Genomic DNA, 16,636 nt, shown 5'->3' with positions numbered 1-16,636 from the left:
TTCTTTTTTGTTTTGCTTACTTAATTTCTGTTATACCTCGTTCTAGCTTTATTATAGTATTTGAATAGAACATGTGGCAACGATTAAATAATTCTTTAAATGATATAAATTTTGTGCATTCTGAGTTATAATATAAACGAAATATAATAAAGTGAACCTAGCGCCAGAGTGTCGCTATGGTAAACAAATAGTGTGAATTTTAAAGAGTGCATTTATTTTATTGTGGTTTATGCGCTGTCGACGAAGTAGATTCAATTCAATCCAATAAGTTTGAATGAAATGCAAGAAAAAATGCATATAATTTAATATTCCGTACAAGGAAGTCATGTATTTAAAAAACAGACCAGGAATGAAGTTTTCCTTTTTATAAACGTTCATAAACTTTCTGTTCATAAACTTTCTTTTTATGCTGAAGCTGGGCATAAGCATAAAGAAGTTCATGCTTATGCCTAGCTTCAAGCGTAGGCTACATAGATAGCCATGTATTAGGAGGTTATTTCCGAATGGCATCAGTTTAGTTGTTTTGGCAGTACAAAATCTGTATATAGTCAAAAATCGACGTAGAGAGGTAACATATTAAAACAGTGGTCTCAAATACAAACTGAATGTAGGTCAAATGAACGATCTTAAAAATAGCTGACGAGTCAAACTACTTTTTTTTAATAAATGACAAAATGAAAGTTTTTTTTTATTTAATATGTAAGGTTTATCCTCAGTTTCTAACAGTTAATTTTAGTTAAAGCTACCTTCCTGTTCCTTCTAATTTCAGCTTACAATTTCCTGCCAGAATGTGTTTTCAGAATCGCGTTTAATCCAAATGAGTAAGAGCGGAATTTAAGTTTCACTGACTTCGTTAGAGAGCCAAAGTTTCTAACTAGCGCGCGATCGCCTTTTGGCTACACTCTCTCTAAGCTATTACTGCGCTCGGCCGTATTGCAGGCCCTTGATAGCTTCTCCAGCTTAGTGGATATTTAGGGGCCAACTACTTAGAATTTTGATAGCTTCGGCTATATCTTTTTAGTTAAGCTTAGTTCTTATTATTTTGAGTTCAAGCCCGAGGCTTTGCTGTACGCCCTGAGAAAGGGGCCGACTGATTTAACTCTTATTTTGAAAAATAAACGGTAATTAACCCTTCTTGAGTTTACGTCTCTGTTTCTGAACTAAAGCGAGTATTCGCTTAACTGTTCGCGAGGTTCCTAACCATTTAGTTGTTAGATAAAAAAGGTGGAACTCCACAAACAAAACAGTTTTTTGTACTAAATTAAAAAATTTTTCTTTACCATATATTTATGAAAACACATAAACTGTAATAGTAATGACGCAAAGGAAAAAAAAATTATATTTATTTTGTGTCTGAAATTTAAAGGTCCAGATTTCCAAGAAACTTCTGTTAGTTACGTTTTGTAATTCAGACGTATCTAGCTCAAACTGGCATTTATTTGAAATAATTCTAATTCGATCTTCCTTAAACATTCCAAGTGGAACGAAACTTAAAATAATATAAACCTCTTACCGTTCTTTATTTACTGAAATTTTCTTTGTCGCATATAGAAAAAGTACATATATTTGATATGGAAATAATTATAAACTTATTTATTACAATTTTCAGCTTTAACATCTCATGGTGTATCGATTCTGACAAATTTTGTAACCTTATTACAAAGTATATTTTTCACGAAATTATAGATTTTCAAGAATTATAGTATGAGGATATTGTGATACTTTTTTAACAATTTAAAGAAACTCAAATGATGGAACACAGCAATAACTGTATTTAAGATTTTAATAACAATATTCAAAGCTGTTACAACCTGTCCTCCAACGGAGAGACTTTTTCCGAAAGGAAAAGCTCTGTAAAATTCGAAAGTTTATGAACTCGGCTTGTTCATTTGCTTAAAGAGAAAAGGTAACTTCTCTCATAAGTTTCCAAACTTCAGGCCAAAAATTTTACGTTTTAAACAAATACTTTTACACCACATTTAAATAGAAAGAAAATGGAGAACTTTCAAATGCATCAGTTGAGCATAAATTAAATAATAAAATAAATTATAAACTTAGTTACATACGCTAAAAAATATCGTATTACTTAATTCCACTCAGAACATCTACGTTCTTGTGCAAAGATCCTTTGCGATGAATGATCTTGAGATTATAAGGTTGTAATGAGAGTGCCCAGCGCATCAATCTTGGCGTTGGATTGTAGCCAGACCAAAGGGTTATGATCAGTTTGAATCAAGAATTCTCGCTGACCATCCAGATAAAAATGCAGTTTCTTGATAGCATAGATGATTGGCTGCGCACTTCTTTTCAGTAGTACAAAAATTCTTTCCAAATTTAGTAAATTTTTTGCTTATATGTAAGATAGGATGTTCATATTTTTCATTATCTAATTGGCATAGTACTATGCTATTGTCTGAGGCCTCGGTTTATATAAAAAACGTTTTATCAACGTCGGGAGCATATAGAATTGGTTTCTTGCATAGCAACTCTTTTAACTTTTTAAAAGCTTTGTCACATATTTCAGACCATTGTATATTTCGATTTTTTGTTACCCTCTTCAAAGCGTCCGTGAGGGGTGAAGCATTTTCCGAAAATCTCGATATGTACTGGCGGATAATACCCTACTAGTCCTAAAAAAGGTGTACTTCTGTTTTGGTCTTAAGTGTAGGATACTCCTTTACAGCCAGGATTTTTACTTTATCCGGCGTTCGTTGTCCTTGTCCTACAACATGGCCTAGGTATCTCACTTGATCTTGTGCAAATTTACATTTTGATGGTTTTAGTCGTACGTTTGCTTTCTGTATTCTGTCTACAACAGTTAAGTTAAGTTTTTAAGGTGCTGTTGCCACTTTTCTAAGTAAATGGCAATGTCATCTAGGTATGGTATAGCGAATCCTTCGCATCCAGCCAGGACTTTAGTCACAACTTTGCTAAAACAATATGGGGCATTTTTTAATCCAAAGGGTAAACGTAGAGGCCTGAAACTTCCAAAACTAGTTACAAATGTTGCATATCTTTGGGCTCTTTCTGTTAACGGAATTTGCCAGTAGCCTCTAGATAAATCTAATTGGGTAATATATTTTGCTTTTGCTACAGTTTCGATACGTTCTTCAATTTTAGGCAAAGGATAGTATTCAGTTAGTAACAGCATTGAGTCTACGATAATCAATACAATCTTTTGATGAAGATTCTATCAAAATCATGGGTGATGTATAGTCCGATTCTCCCAGCTCTATAATTTTGAGATCGAGCATTTTCTGAATTTCCTTTTTGAGAATTTCAGTCTGTCTGGGTGACAATCTTCATGGCTTTATTTGTATTGGTTCGTTATTTAATAGCTCAATATCGTGACAAACTAAGTTTTTTAGTCCAGGATTATTTGAAAAACAACCAGAATATTTCCATAAAATCTTTCGTAAATCTTCTATTTGCTCGGATTTCAACCTTTTCTCGAGTTCATTCTCCTCAATGATGTCAGAGAAATTTAATATACTTAGATTGAAAGGTAAATGAGGTATGTCCATTTCTAAGTCTCCTTCCACTTCAGTTATCATATTAATCATTTCTGGTCTTTTGTAATATGGTTTAAGCATGTTAATGTGATTTACTTGATTTGGCTCATTTTGCTCCTCGAAACTTACAATATAATTGGTTTCTGAAATTTTCTGCTCTATTTTTCTAGGTTGTTTCCATTGTACTTCTAGTTTATTTTGACGATTCGTTGATAAAACAAGAACTAAATCTCCTCTAGCAAATTCTCGTTTTACTGCGTTTCGATCGTATTATGTTTTTCTCCGTTGTTGAGCTTCTTTCATATTTTCCACGGGTTTCCACTTTCATGTTTTTTCTTGGCATTTCTTCATTCGATTAATAAGTTCGAAAACGTAATTGACATCATTATTACTTTCTTCAGTTAGCTCTAGCCACTGCTCATAAAGTAAAGTGACTGGCGTTCGTAGGTTTTTGCCATGAACCATTTCTGCTGGTGTAAAACCAGTGCTTTCGTGTTTGACTGTTCTGAGGGCAAAAAGAATGATGGTAGATAGTTCTCCCAATCAGAAGTCGCTCCTATACATACGACTATTAACACCCTTTTTAGCGTTCTATGGAATCGTTCAACGGGGTTACTCTGCGGATGATACACAGAGCTTCTTACATGTTTTATGCCGAAACGCTTAAAAAATTCCACTCTCAAAGCTGTGACGAAAGAGGTCCCCTGATCAGTTTGTATCACTTTTGGGAAACCCATACGACTAAAAATCTATAAGAAAGCATCAATCACAGATAGGGAAGAAATGTCTGTCACCGCAATAGCATATGGATATTTGGATGACATACACAGAGTTGTAATAAATAATTTTTTCCAGTTTTTGAAATAGGTAGCGGACCAACAGCATCGACATTTATTTTAGTGAATATTACGGAAATGACTGGTACTAATGTCATTGGAGCCTTCTTTTTGTCATTTCCCTTTCCAGCGCGCTGACAAGCATCACAGGGTTTTGCAAAATTTTCGTATTCTTTGTAACACCTCATCCAATAATAATATCTAGCAATTCTGTCTTTGGTATTTTTGACATCCAAATGACCAGAAGTTCCTTCATGCCACATCTTTATAATTGAAGGCTTGAGGTTTTCAGGTATAACTACAAGCTGTCTTTCAAAGCCCATTTTATCCGTCCTTTTTTTTTTTTAACTAAAAGCTCTTTTCTTGTCAGACCATAGACCTCATTTTTGCATGTACCTTCTTTAACTTCTTGGATGATTTTAGACAGTTCCTTATCAGTAAGCTGAAGTTGTGCAACTTCTTTTGAATCAACGTTTACTAATTTCATGACAGCTTCATCTTCCGTATTTAGTTCTGGGAATTTAACTTCTTCAAAGACATCTCTGGATGCTTTATTTCCTTTCTTCATCGATTCCAAGATCTTCTCTTCAGCTATTTCTCTTTTCCTTTGAGTTCTAGTAGAGACAGCATTAACCTGGTGAGGACAACTATCAGGCTCCTTTCCTTGTTTATTCATCAGTGCAAAAGTTCAAATGCCTAATAAATACATTCCTTTGTCGAGTTCATTTCTAATAATTGCAGCCTTAGTTGTTACTCGCCCAAGATCGCAATTTAGTTCGATCTCTGCCAATGGTAAACAGGTTGGATTAAAATCTAATGGTTGTTGCACTCACACATTTTCACCTGTCAGCATTTCCGGCGTGATGTATTTGCCACAAACTATATCAATATTAGCACCTGAATCGCTTAATATAGGAATTTTATGACCATTTACGTAAACCATACTAGTATAAGGTAATAGAAATTTATCTTCTGGTTTTGCACTAATTCTCTTAAGATTAGCAGGAGATTCAGTACCATTCTTAAGTTTTGGACATTGGGGTCTTAAATATTGATAGGATCCACACTGATAACATTGTGGCGTCTTCGTGTTTCATATTTATCATCTGGACGTGGATTTATAGGTCTATGGAACCAGCTTTGAGAATTAAATCATGATGACAATTTTCAGTTTTATTTTTATTATCTGAACTCACTTTACTTTGAGTTAGGACATTGTATGTTTCTGCCGATCCGCTACAGGCCTTTTTTGAAAGTTTTCGCGAACGTTTTCATAGGCATCAAGGTTTTCAGCTAATTTTTTAGATAAAATCATCTCTACCCACTCATCAAGAAAATGATCTTGAATTTCAGGAGGTATTCGACGTTTAATATGGTCAAGCACCATCAAATCTAGCAACTGATAAAAAGTCTCAACTCCTAGACCGGTTACTCATTATTTGCAATAATTTTCTATTTCATAGTTGAAATCCATCCTTGTGGATTCGGTACTCTTTTGATGTTTCATAAATTTCTGCCTAAACGTTTCCGGGCTTAGCTTAAAATTGTCTTAACAATAAATTCTTCACGTGTTCACAGTCTTTATCAGAGGGTCCTCTAGCTATTAACTGCGTTACTTCGTAAGGAAGTAGTCCTAGTAAATGAGATACAAATTTTTCTTTATTATTTGAGCCCATTCTACTTGCCTTTCAAACAATAGCAAATATAGACTGATATCTCCTTTCTTATCATCGAATTTCTGCATAAGTTGACGCAGCTCCGTTTTCGGCCGGACATGTCCAATAGTTTGAGACTTTGTCTCTGCTTCAAGCCTTAATCTCTCTAATTCATACTGTTCTTTCCTTCTTCTCTGCAGGGAACAACCTGCGCGACTAAGTCAGAAGAGATAGAAAATATGCATATTGTCACGAATATATAGTCATAATGTTGCAGAATTAAACAAAAGAAAAGAAGCTTTAGATTCGTTTAGATTTTATATAAAATTTGATTGATTTTTAAAGTGACTGATTGATATAGGTTCGTTTCCTTTTGGAGTCACAAAAAATCTTTTATGTATTTTCTCAAAATATTAAAACCAGTAGGCCTGGTAAATAATTGCCCATGAAACTACAGCTGATTGCATTAGCTGTTTCATCCCATTACATCACAAAATGAAATTCGAAGATGTCTCTGCAGAGGATTCATATTTGCTCATCGAAAATGCATTTTTTCTTGACTAAAATACAAACTCGACTTCTCTAAAACCTTCTCCTAAATACATGCACCTTTATGTTACTCTTGTCGTTTTTATCATTAAGTTTAGAATATTTGCGCAATTTATCAGGAATTCAAGTTAAAGTACAAATCGCGTATTCTTAAGAATGCAGGAATACATTTCGTTCGCAAAACCAGGCTTCCTGTTCTGCCTAAGAATCTGAAAATCCGGATTGAACCAATTCCCGAACAGGCGGATTTTCGAACTTTTTTCTGTATGTAAAAGAAAAAAAAAAAAAAAAAAAAAAAGAAAAAAAGAATGAAGAAAGAACCTTGGAGGCTAAGTTAAACTATGATGTTGAAACTAGACGCAAGTAAAATTCTTATAACGGAACCTTTTTTCTCGTTCTCCCTAACCGCAAAGAAAAGTTACATAATTTGGCGAAAGTTTCCTTTAGACTTTATGGCAACCTTTCTCCGGAAGTGGCTTTTGGTAGCAGTCTGAGTAATCCCTACTCAGAAACTTCCCTTTCGTCGCAATAATCGAATATCTTGTGCTTAAATACTTCCTACTCTTCCTTGAGAATTAATGGTTAAAGCTCGCGGATAGAAGTTGCTATCAATGAAATGATGATACCATTAATTACAGAGGATTATGCTCCAACAATTGTATAAATATATTCGAATAAAAAAAAACTTAACATTTTTATGTGAGCAGGGTATAATTTTGATTCTTTTCTTCATATCGAATAACAAATGACAGAAAGTTAGAAATGCATTTAAATAGTTGAACTATGAATGAAAAAATAGTGTAGAGGTAAACCTGGTTTGGATTTATGTCAAAATCTCTTTAAAAGTTTCGACATAAATTCAGTAGGTTTACATGCATGATTTTAAACTTCTTTAACATTTGATTTTTATTAACAAAAGTAGCCAATAGATGTCTTTTATCTCCTCATAAAAATATATCTTTACTCACGTAGTTTTAACAAAAAGATGCAAAAAAAGAACACCAAGTAATTTTACATTCATTTCAGTTCAAATTTGATCACTGAATTTCTCTAGCTAATTGCTTCCATGTTTATTCTTACAGAATAAATTACTTCCGAAGAGAGAAGACCACTTCTTTTACCTCTCAAAATGTAAAATTGGATGATTTCTGAAGATGTGAAATTGGTTAAAGAATGAACACATTACGAAAACACGTTATTCAAACTTCAGATTATTTTATCTAAATTTAAACTATTATCTTTATTCCTCTCTAGAGGTGATAATTTAACTGCAAAAGGCAACAGACTTTATACTCCAGAAAGAAATATTTCCCCCTAATTTCTTTGATTTTTGAAGTTTATTTTATTGTTTCAATGTACGGAATAGAATAACTCATAAAAGGAAACGTCATGTCTTACCCAATTTTGTTACTTTCCGATCTTAACAAAAATTGAATCTGAAACGGCAATTCGCCTAATCCCCAGAAATAACCGTGAATGAAACAACGTACATTTCCGAGGAAAATTCTAAATAAATACAATAGTACAAAATCTCGAAACGTATGTTTTGTTCAGCGGTATATTTTATAACTAAAAATAAAGGAAAACTAAATAAGGAAAACTTTAAAAAAAAAAAAAAAAAAAAAAAAAAAAAAATGGAGTAAAGAAGTGATAATACGGTATATTTTATTTGCAGAATCTTTATTTAACCTTTCAGTGCTATATGAATTGACCTTGAGGGATTAGTTATAGCGAAACAAACTCTAGACAATACGTAGTTCAGTTCATGGGTTTCGGAAAGCCTGTTATGGTAAAGTTGAACAGAGATGAGTTTTGACGTAATTTCTTATAGTGGCGATAGCGGTAAGACCTATAGTTCACATTAAAGAACAACAGCATGCAATTACTGAAATTGCCAATACGACGTTTTTTGTTATTCTTTAATGCGGAAATTTGTACGCAGAAGGGTTTACAATTTGCAAATGCTTTTGTCATGTCTCGTAATTTTAGCGCTTAGCCACTAATTTGGTGACTTCAGGAAGCATATAAAATCTGATCCATAACATCTGCAAGGGAAACAAAGGCAAATACTTGTCTACTTGAATTTGGTATGTAAGAAGGCTTCTATTTACATCTAGTTCTAGAATTGTCTGGGTTTTTTCAAGAATTATTCGAATTAACGTGAAGTTAACTTTTTTAGCGACAGTTAACTTTATGTTCATCACGTTATTCGCTCACACACCAGAAGGTTATGCAAAAAATTATAGCAAGCAACTTAGGTTAAATCTCGGAAGTAATCTTTACCAGCAACACCGTCGAATTCCCTGTATTGTACTGCTGCTTGCTGAAAAAGAAGACGTTCTCAGACCAGAAGGTTAAAAGAGAGCGAACTTACTTGAGTGAGGCAAGTGTTAGCAAGTTAGTTGGTTTTTCGTCATGTTATATAATTATATCCCAGCTGTAGCTCACTAGCCAGGTCGTAGTTCATTTGTAAATAGGTTTATAGGCAGTCAGGCTTGTAGTTCATAGTTGAAGTAAATAAAATGGTTTACTTCCATAATGAGTAACAAGGAATTAGGTTTTGAACTTTTATCGAACAATGCAGCTGTGAATGCCTTTTTTATGTATAGAGAAATAACAGCAAATAAAACGTGTATTAAAACGTATTAAAAAAGTTGATCGAGCGTTAACAGGGCTGAAGAAAGTAGAAACAATCACGAGAGAAAAGTTTGGCATACAGTAGTAAAAAATGAGGTTAGTGCTCATAAAATGAGGCGATACTGCAGAATGATGTTACAATAAAAATTCTCAAATTTTTAGTTCAAAGAAGACGAAAAATGTAACATAATTTTGTAACCTTTTGGTATAGTTGTAAAGCAAAATTGCACCTTTGTTTAAATTATTTTAATAAACTACATTAATTGTTATCCAAATGTTTTATTATTTTTCTGAAATCTTTGAGTGGACAAATTAAAAATGAACATGAGTGTTAAGTTCGTCTACATACGAGATGTTTAATTTCACAATTAATGCAGAATGACAGGGCGCGCAGTGATATATCATAAATGCTACGCTCGGCCGGTCTCTAGGATCAGACGGAAAATGAAAAATATTCAATTACCATTTTTTATTCGCCTACAGATATGCAAAAATAATAATTATTACAAACAGGGTGAATTTCTTATGGTACAGAATAACAAAGGTAAAATTACTGAGCTACAGAAATAAGGAGAAAGCAGGCGTAAATAAATGTTGGTTTGTCATATTTAATATGTTGTAGAGACATTAGATTATTTCGAAGCAGGAGAGATGGAAAAAAAAAAGCAATGCTCTTGTCGGGAAGTGAACCACAGACCTCTCGAATACGCGTCGAGAGTGCTAACAACTAAACCACGAAGGCATGTTAAGAAGGCGGGAGAAATACCTTATATACTACCCCTTTTAAAGGGCGACTGGGGTTTAGCTGACCCAATCGCCAAATCCTGGTGGTGAAGAAGCATCATTCACCACCTTTTAGTTCTGGTGCCACTGTAGAAACATTAGGCTATTTCGAAACAGGAGAGATGAAAAATGAGCAATGCCCTCGCCAGGACTCGAACCACGGAACTCTCGAATACGCGTCGAGGGTGCTGATCACTAAACCACAAAGGCATGCTAAGAAGGAGGGAGAAATATCTTATAATGTTATGCTTTTCCTTACTGACAATACAGTTCTGTGAGTCTAAAATGAAAATGACTTTCGTAAAGATAGAAAAAAATAAAGATCGCGAAACATAAATAAAGGAAACAGAGTTATGTTTTGTCGGAATGGCAACTTCAGAAGAATGTTCTAAGGATTTGATTTAAAAATTGTAGAAGATGCAGCATTTGTACATTTGTGCTTTAAACAGTGTAATTGAAATTGATTAATGCTTTCAAAGATGGATTTTTATAAAGAAGAACCTTGTTTCTACCTTATTTCAATAACATACTAAGAAGAACTTAATTACTTCCTTGTACGAAGTAAAAAGGAAGTATTACACTTACGAAAAGTTTCACGCTTTATAAACAAAAATATCCATTTTCACGTCTATCGAATGCAATTTAACGATGTTTTTGCGTGACATATGTACGCAAGGACAGAATAAAAGACTCTTTCTCCCCAAAAAATTATAAAACTGATTTAAAATGAATTCTAAAGGAAATTTTCGTGGCGTCTGTGCTTACGCACGTACTATCTCGGGTAACTCAAAAACGAGTACCTTCAGAAGGTTGAAATTTTGTATATGTAACTAAATAAGGAATAAGTGCCATAACATGTAGATGTGCACCTCGTATTTTGGTTGCAATCGGCTGCACCAAAAGTATATATATAATATATTCACTCTGTTACTCGGCTCAGTGATCTCAGTTTCTTTATTGTTATATGTTTGTAAATTGTGCATGTTTTGCTTTAAAATTGATTGAATTATGTTGTTTTTATCTTCCGGTTAAGGGTTTCATGCCTTTAGGAAATCTGCAAGCAATATTTGTAGAATTATCAACAATTTAAAAGCTGTTTAAGTGCAGTTAAGCCTAATTTTTAAATAACATGGCGGACATGTTTTTTTACATTTGAAACAGCAGAATAATTGATTTGTTGCCAATCTAGAGACACTAAGCTTCGCATCAGCAAAGATAACGCCTTCATTTATTATTGAGAATTAAATCGTACTTAATCCTTTCTGGACACTTTTCGAGTAAATAAGTGTTTAAGATTTACTTCGTAATTTTTAATACAGATATTTTGAGTTTTTATGTATTTTTGCCTTGTCGCGAAGTGAGAACTAAATTAATTGAATGAGAAATACTGAATCGTCTGTGAAAACCTGCTTCTTTTTAGTTTTGTTTGCTTAATTTCTTTTATACATCGTTCTAGATTTTTTATAGTATTTGAATAGAACATATTAGTTAATTCTTCAAATGATATAAATTTTGTGCATTCTGAGTTATAATATGAACAAAATATAGTGTTGTTAAGAGAAGCTAGCATCAGAGTGTCGCTGTGGTAAACAAATATAGTGAATTTTAAAGAGTGCATTTATTCTATTGTGGTTTATGCGCTATCAACGAAGTAGATTTAATTCAATAAAATATGTTTAAATTAAATGCAAGAAAAAAATCGTATAATTTAATATTCCGTACAAGGAGGTCATGTGGGGTACACATCAGATTTTTTTTTACTTTATTTCAGCAACGTGAGGATAGATTAATTTCATCTCACTATGGAATGAATAGGAATAACAAATCTAGAGCAACAGTCGGCAGGATTCGTGAGTTGAAAAGCTCAAAATTAATATTTATGCTTACTCCCTCTCTTTGTCTGGATACATGTCAGTTTAAATAGTATTTAATGTTGCACATCAGTGCTTTAGAACAGAGACTGTTCATAAATATTTATTTTACTTTAGCTTATTAAAATACCTCGAGATTTAATGAAGAGAATTTGTTACATTGGTTTTAATTTGTAACTGCTTCAAAGAATCAATTTTACTCAAAGTTTCATTTTATTGAATGTACGTCTGTACCGAATGGTTTTAAATATAGAATTTCATGAACACATCATATAACACACATTTTAATGAATATTACATCCATGCCAAACAATTTTAAACGTAGAATTCTTTTTACTACATGGACTGTGTTTGAAAAATAGTAAATCTGTGTCAAAGATAAGAATGTTAGTATTCAAATACGTCAGTGTTTAAACTAATATAGTGTGTGCGATGAAACAGCACTTATACATATATAAAATGTGACATTCTTTGTGAATTAAAAATTCCAGAGAAATATCCAGTTATTATTTTTAGAATACACCATTTTTCAGATAATACGTTTTAGCTGAAGTAACAAAAATTTAAGATTCAGATACTATAAAATTTATGTTTTTTTATTGAGGTCATAATTATAATTTAATAATCATGACTTTTACCCTCAACATATTTGATTTTAGATGCTTTGACATATACGCGTCGAAAATAAGGCTTATGATTAAGTGCATTTATTTAAAAAAATTTGTTTTTCAGTTTTTATAGCGGTCATAAATTTATATAATATGGAATATAATTACAGTGTAAATACAATAAAGTATTATTTTTCTTTTTAGTGATATTTTATAAACTACTTATATATTTAATTGTGTGAGAAACTGCATAATATTTACTACTGGTGGACGTGATTTTACAGACTACTTTTACTCCTCCATCTACGTTATTGACAATATTTTTAGGTTAAATATTGCTTCACATGTACTATTCATTTAACTTTCATAGTTGCTCCAAAATCACTGAAATTTGACAAAATTATCCTTTTCCGACATACCGGAGAAAGTTAAGTGATTACTTGAAACTTAATAACAAAAACTGAATCATATCAGGAAGAAATTTTTAAAAATCTCATAGAAAAAAATATTAATAATCGACTTAAAAAAGAAAGAAACACTAAACAAAATATTGAATAGGAACTTCAAGCTAAAGAAACCAAAACGCGAATGAAACTGCAAGCTAAAGAGAAGAAAGAGTGAATAAATAAGGAATTCGATTTTTAAAAACTGAGAATAGAAGATCAGAAAAATATAATCTTCCCTTTAACAAAGTGCAGCGCATTCCTACCACAAACTGATAAATATGACGCCTTAATTCGCCTTAACAGATGGCAATACTGTACTCTATTCATCATTATTTAAGAGGCAAGAGAAAAGGATTCGGGTGGATATGAGAAACTGGGTGTCAAGTTTACTCATAACATAACCCATAGAAAGGGAATCCTATGACAGTTTTGATATATGTATATATAAAGTATATTAGCTTCAGAAAAATTGGTTCAGTACCAGAAAAGTCCCGAAAAATCAAGGCGAGGCTTTATTTACGAAATAAAGAATTATTTCCAAGAATGGAGTGATGGACTTAAGAATTTTGAAAGATTTAACTATAACTGATCCAGCTGAAAAGCAAGTGCTTAGAGAAGTTCGGGAGAATTTTCGTTATGAATGAATGAAGGTAATTCTCCCTACGCAATTAGCAGGCAGATTTTATGAAGGTATTCAAGCAAGCTATAAAAGAGTAACTGGAACAATTTCAAAACAGAAGTATACGGAGAAATGGGATTACCTTCACCTCCAAGACAAAACTCATCACGTCATTAAAGATGGAATTAAGAATAAAAAATTTCAAACACCATCAGTTACTCAATCCATGAAATTTGAAGCATTGAGAGAGATTAGAAAAACTGTATGTTAATCTTGCAGTACTAAAGGCCATAATTCTCCATTTTGTGCAACCAGATATAATCGCTAAATAAATTAGAATAAATCTTTTCGCAGCAATAATGGGAAACCTCAAACTCTGATGATGACATTAGTAATCTACATTAAGTGCAGAAATAGAAGCTCCAATAGCGTCAAAAATGGAGGTAAAAAAAGACATTTAAAGCTAAAAATTGTGCCGATCAAGTGAAGAGAAAATGTACTGGAGGAAATAGTACAGGGTGATTATAATTAAAGTTGTGATTTCAAAACGCTCTAACTTTAAAACTCTGCAGGTCAGAATGACTTGATATTTTACCAGAACAATCCTGGGTTAATGGAATTCTGCTTGGCAAAGGAAAAAAATAATTTCAAAATTTGTCGATAGATGGCGCTGTTAATGTTCACATTGCTGTTGTGAATGTATAGCAGAAAGGATACAATAGACTCCCAAGGGTTTACGATAATTTTATTAATGAAAAGACAAGGATACGCATTTACATAGAAAACGGCGATAGTGACAAGAGAAGCTTCACGAAACAAATACCTTACGGATGATTAATGCATAAGTTTTTCGAAATGCTCTCCTCCTTGTTCCGCTGCTAACTGGGAGCACAAAACTGCATATTCCAACCCTGTGCTGATGCGATGAATGTGGTGCGTGGGTCATATTCACAATCCGCCGTCTGTAAACAATATTTATCAGATATCCCAAAGCCCAGGATTTAAGTTTACGGGTTTAAGTCGGGAGAGCGTGACGGCCACGCTGTCGGAAAATGGCGGCTTATGATTCTATCATCTCCGAAATGAGTGATCAGCAGCAGCTTCACAAGAGCAGCAGTGTTCGGAGGAGCGCCATCTTGCATGACTATAGTGCGATTCACACATTGACGTTGCTGAAGTGCCGGAAAGACATGGTTACGTAAAAGTGCTTCATACCGCTTGCCAGTAACTGCGCAGGTAACGGGACCCGCAGGGGTGATTTTCTCGAAGAAGCACGGATCGATGACAAACCCTGCCGTTATTCCACAGCATACAATGACCTTTTCAGCGTAAAGAGATAATGGCTGTAGCGAGAACGGATTCTAGGTCGCCCACATCCTGCAATTTTGCGTATTTACAGAATTTTGCAGATGGAAATGAGTTTCGTCAGACCACAGAATATTCCAAGGCCATTCATTACCCACTTCCACACGGGCAAGAAATTGTAGTGCAAACGATTCAGGTTTCTAGGTCAGCAGGATTAAATTTATCTATCATTTTCCGTAAACCATATGTGGTCACTGGGCCGGATTTTATGCCTTTTAATATCCGGAACTTTCTGAAAGCTGTTAACGTACAGTAACCATTCTGATAGGAAAGCTTCACGAGAAGAGCACGATCCTTCTGCGTCAGAATCATGATGTTACGTGTTATGTGACTCAGGCAAATGTTATGTGTGTCCTTAGTGTTCGGAATTTTTATCTTAGCCATGTCTGCACTGCGCATTTTACGCTTTAGTAAGTTGCATACCAACAGCAATATGAATCTTGACAGCGCCATCTATCGGTATATTTTGAAACTATTTTTTTCCATCACCAAACGAAATTCTATTGCCTCTCGATTGTTCTTGTAAAATATCAAGTCATACTGACAAGTAGTTTTAAAGTTAGAGCATTTTGAAATCACAACTTTAATTATAGTCACCCTGAGTACTCAGGAGCAAATTTCGGTAATACGTGAAGATTTAGTTATGAATATATCCTAGGAAGATATACAACTACACGTTCCTAAAACAAATAAAAAACTAAAAAATATTTCTTGGATGAATAAGAGGTAATTGACTTGAACGATGATAAAAATAATAAAGATTCAGATGAGAAAAATACGATTTTGAAAAGCTAAGATAGTAGCTGGGCTGGTTCTGTCCCGCTCTGAAAATAAAGCTGCATCAGCCAAAGACAGTATCGTTATCACACAGATTCAGAGCCATTATTCACTCAACTCCAGAAAAACAGCGAGATTTGAAGGAGGTCGAGGGAAACAGAGAAGAAGCATCAACTTTCTTATTATATTAATACATTCTGGACATTGCTAATGGAGAATTTTACCTTTTGGTATGAAAAGTGCTGAAAATACGTTACAAAAGTTTATGGATAAAATACTGGCACCACGCAAGAAATACTGTCTTTCCTATATTGACGGTGCTATTTATTCTGACCCGTAGAGTGACTATCGTTATCACACAGACTAAGTTTACCAAACGCTACCCAAATTTGGACTTATTGTGAATTTGAACAAATGTGACTCTGGAAAAGATAAAGTGAAATTCTTCGAGCATATTGTGGGATATGGTTAACATTCCCTAGACCCTCAGAAAGTTGAAGCTATTCGGAATTTTGAGATACCTTCAAAGACGGAAGTTCGAATTCTTTTAAAACTTGCTAGTTGCTACTGAGATTACATTTCAAATTTCTTTCAGATAACATTCCCGTCGTTGAATCTAACCGAAAAGAAAATACTTAACGGTATTCCTTGGGATTGAAAATTATAAAATGTATTTTTGAAAATCAAAGCCGAATTAATGGAAATGCTGACTTTGTATATTTTGAACATGGACCGCCCACTTCAGCTTTATACAGATGCTTCTGCAACCGTCATAGGTGCTTGCTTAACCTTCCCCGAAAAAAGACAATAGAAAAGGAATTCCAATTTCAATTTTTTTAGCAAGAAACTCAGTACAGGATAAATGAAATGGTCTACAACTGAACGCTCGTGTGTGTTCTGAAAAAGTTTGATACTTGAGTTTTCGGAGCTCAATTGCAAATCATTTCCTACCGCAAACTTTTGGAATATTTAACCCGT

Source organism: Stegodyphus dumicola, chromosome 2 (assembly GCF_044657685.1).
Source record: "Stegodyphus dumicola isolate Sdum_Otavi_A_Nest chromosome 2, ASM4465768v1".
NCBI classification, from domain to species: domain Eukaryota; kingdom Metazoa; phylum Arthropoda; class Arachnida; order Araneae; family Eresidae; genus Stegodyphus; species Stegodyphus dumicola.
This window is presented reverse-complemented; position numbering follows the sequence as displayed.